The sequence below is a fragment of the Tupaia chinensis genome, unplaced genomic scaffold (assembly GCF_000334495.1).
Source record: "Tupaia chinensis unplaced genomic scaffold, TupChi_1.0 Scaffold000225_1, whole genome shotgun sequence".
Taxonomy (NCBI): Eukaryota; Metazoa; Chordata; class Mammalia; order Scandentia; family Tupaiidae; genus Tupaia; species Tupaia belangeri.
Genome location: NW_006159700.1, coordinates 1,804,418 through 1,808,018, shown reverse-complemented (window position 1 = coordinate 1,808,018; position 3,601 = coordinate 1,804,418). Strand labels below are relative to the sequence as shown.

At 38.9% G+C, this 3,601-nt stretch overlaps 1 pseudogene; it reads left to right on the top strand.

The window, feature by feature from the left end:
- The first annotated feature begins 854 nt into the window (after positions 1–854).
- LOC102497922 (charged multivesicular body protein 3 pseudogene) lies at positions 855–1,487 on the top strand (annotated as a pseudogene).
- The last annotated feature ends 2,114 nt before the right edge of the window (positions 1,488–3,601 follow it).

Sequence of the window (3,601 nt, the reverse complement as noted above, 5' to 3'; positions counted from 1 at the left end):
ATCAGAAATTATTATGACTCAGGGCCAATAGGTGGGATAGTGGTTAAGGTGCTTGACTCTTACATGGCCAACTGTAGTTCAAGTCCCAGAACCTGTGGCTTAAACTCACACCTGGCATGTATGAGTGCCCACCCAAATCCCAAGAAGAGAACAGAGGAGAAGGGATTGCACCATGACCATCCCCCCTGGGTGGTGATTTCTCACTTTCCCTCTCACTGTCTCTCACTGTCTCTTTTTATCTCTCTCAAGCAAATGCATGCATCCTATGGCAAGAAAATAAAAACCTTAAAAGAGAAAGAAAGAAGAAAGAAAGAAAGGAAGAAGAAGAAAGAATAGAGTGTGAGAAAGGACATTAAGGAGAAAAATAGAGAGGCAAGGCACTTATGGGACAAAGAAATGGATTATTATCTATTGCAGATAACTCTCTAGTATGGTGAACTGGACTGGTGAGAAATGTACACATGTTGGAATATTCACTTTGTAAGTTAAGTAACATGATTGAATGTATAAAAGAAATAGAAATGAAAAGAAAGAGAAAGAGAAAGAGAAAAAGAAAGAAGAAAGAAAGAAAGAAAAAGAAAGAGAAAGAGAAAAAGAAAGAAGAAAGAAAGAGAAAGAGAAAAAGAAAGAAGAAAAAAAGAGAAAGAGAAAAAGAAAGAAGAAAGAGAGAGTGATAGAAAAAGAAGGAAAGAGAGAAAAAGAGAGAGAGAAGGAAAGAAATTATGGTTCACTGTAGCTGCTCCCTACTCTGGGAATCTGGACTCCCTTCCTCTCTTCCTGCCTGGACCAGGTGGCTATCCAGTTCAGGGAATGGAAAGCTGGAAGGGTCAAGATAAGTTCAATTTGCCCTGGGACTGTTTGAAAAAACCTAGGAGAAGCTGCACAAAGAGCTGGTCAATGCATGGTCATTAAAGATGAACATGACATGAGAGTTGTTGACAGGCAAATAAGAAGTATCCAAAGGGAAGAAGAAAAAGTGAAATGATCTGTGAAAAATGCTGTCAAGAAGGGTAAGAGGATGTCTGTGTGGTTCTGGCCAAAGAGATGAACAGGTCAAGGAAGGCCGTGAGCAAGCTCTATGCATCCAAAGTGCACATGAACTTGGTGCTCATGGAGATGAAGTACCAGCTTGCTGTCCTTTGAGTGGCTGGCTCCCTGCAGAAGAGCACAAAAGTGATGAGGACCATGCAGAGTCTAGTGAAGATCCCAGAAATCCAGGCCACCATGTAGGAGCTGTCCAATGAGATAAAGGCTGGGATCATAGAAGAGATGTTACAGGACACTTGTGAAAGCATGATGATCAGGGAGAAAGGGAGAAAGACTCAACAATGGAAATCGATAAAATTCTGTTCGAAATTACAACAGGGACTTTGAGCAAAGCACCTAATAAAATTACTGACACCCATGCAGAGCCTGAACCTCCAGGGGCTATGGCTGCCTCAGAGAATGAGGAAGAAGAGGCCTTGGACTCCTCATGGCCCATCTGATGGAGGTACCTACATTCCTCTGAAGAGCTGCCACCATAGTATCTCCTGTACTACTCTGTCATGAGAGGTTGCATTTTAGAGAAGGTGCTCTGCTAATATCTCCACTCTCTAACAAGGTCTTGGGATCTCAAAGGGATTGTTCTTATAAAGGTGGTGTAATTAAATGGATCATTTTTCAGGAGTATATACAGAAGTATCTGGGAAGGGCAAAGAAATCCATTTTCTCATGAAGCACTTGTGAGAATGGAGTTGATTGCCTGAATATCGAGGATTCTACATTATTGTTTTGTCTGTAAAATATTATATAAATGTATTTTAATTAATTTCTGTTTTAACACTTAAAAATATATATTATGTTGGTGAACCACCATTAGAAATACTAAATTTAACTGTCCATGTAGTGTCGCAAGCACTGGATCATCCCATTGTTCAGTGATATTGGATTGTAATTGGCATGGCATTAATCTGGCACTGTAGGAATGTCTAGTTACCCATTAAGTATTCTCCTAGTAATTATTAAGTAATTTTCTACTTGTTATCATTGGCAGTCATCTGTTGTCTGGTCTATAAAGTAAAGGGGTTAGACAAGATGAACTCAGACTCCACTTATATCTCTAATGGTATCCCATTCTCTTTGTCTAAATGTTGATTATTTGAATTGAGCCATATCTGGTTCTATTCTGCAATAATAAAACAAGACTTTTACTTCAAATAGCTAAGAGAGTGGTCTCGAAGAGAGTAGCAATCCCTTGGTAAATGATATTTTAGGGAGATACACTATTCTTTCTCCTACATTTGTTTTGTCCTTCTATTACTTCACTCTGGCTGAGATGATAAAGAAGCTGAGATGACAACAGCCCAGTCATAGATTTTCATATTTTAAGGCTATGCCACTAAATCTTTGTGATACCAAGTCCAGCCTCTAGAGAAATGTGAAAGCTGCTATCTCTATATACTTGTATGTGTGCGGGGGCAGGGAGTATCGAAAAGTTTGTGGAAAAAATGAAAAAGTGTAAGTTTATTTTGATGCAAAACTATTTTGAAATAATGCGTAATTTTTTCATAATATACATTTCCATGGAATTTTCAAAGACTCCTGTCTGTGTGTGTGTGTGTGTCTGTGTGTGAATATATACCAGCATTAGGACTGATAGAAAGTCTGTCGAGATTTTCCTGAAGCCGTGGAATTTTTGGAGAGAAGACTATCTAAGACCAAAAGGGGAGATAAAACAGTTGTTTCTAAGAATCTTGATGACTCAGATGTAGACCTAAAAAAACAGACTCAGTCTTTGCTGAATGGAAAATTAAGAATAACAAGTAGAATTTAAAGGCAGGCAGATTTCACGTCAATATAAAGAAGCTGTCTCAGAAATACAATCTGTTCAAAATAGGACAGGCTGCTACCTTGTGAGGCAGAAAAGCTCCACCCCTGGAAGGGGCCCAAGAGAATGCTGAGATCAGACTCCTGCATTGGGTCTGAAATGGGGCTAAATAACACCCACTGCTACTTCTCTGCTCAGAAACCTGGGAATTATCTTTGCCTTATTCTTCTATACTAAACATTATCTACCATTTTACCCTCTTAACATTTCACATGTTCATCCATTCCCATTCTTAGCTCCACTGCCACGGGGGCTAAAATCTCCTCCCAATTCTCCATGTGAACTCCAAACTCAAGGCAAACTTTACTGGAGTCTTTCTTCCTGTCTACCCATCATTCTGAATTTTATTATTTCTCAAAACTCAGCTCAAAATGTCCTCCAAGGAAGACTTTTCTCATCCATCCCAGCAGAGCCCACTGAACACACTGATAGCTTGTACATACATTATACACTCATCATTTTATATTGTAATTTTATGTTCACACATCTAGCTTTCCTACTAGATGGTTACATTCCCCAGGGCACGGATCCTGTCCTCTTTTATTACCAGCTCATGGAGGAATATTTCCTATACAGATGCACAACAAATACTTGAATCAATGAATGAATCAGTTGAATTCCACATTTCAAGTGAGTTCTTATAATCATATGAATGATTTTGCATGAAAATGGAATGTTTGGTGACTGTGGTCAGTATTTTTATATCCAAAGTAGTGCTTCTCAGCTTTAAAT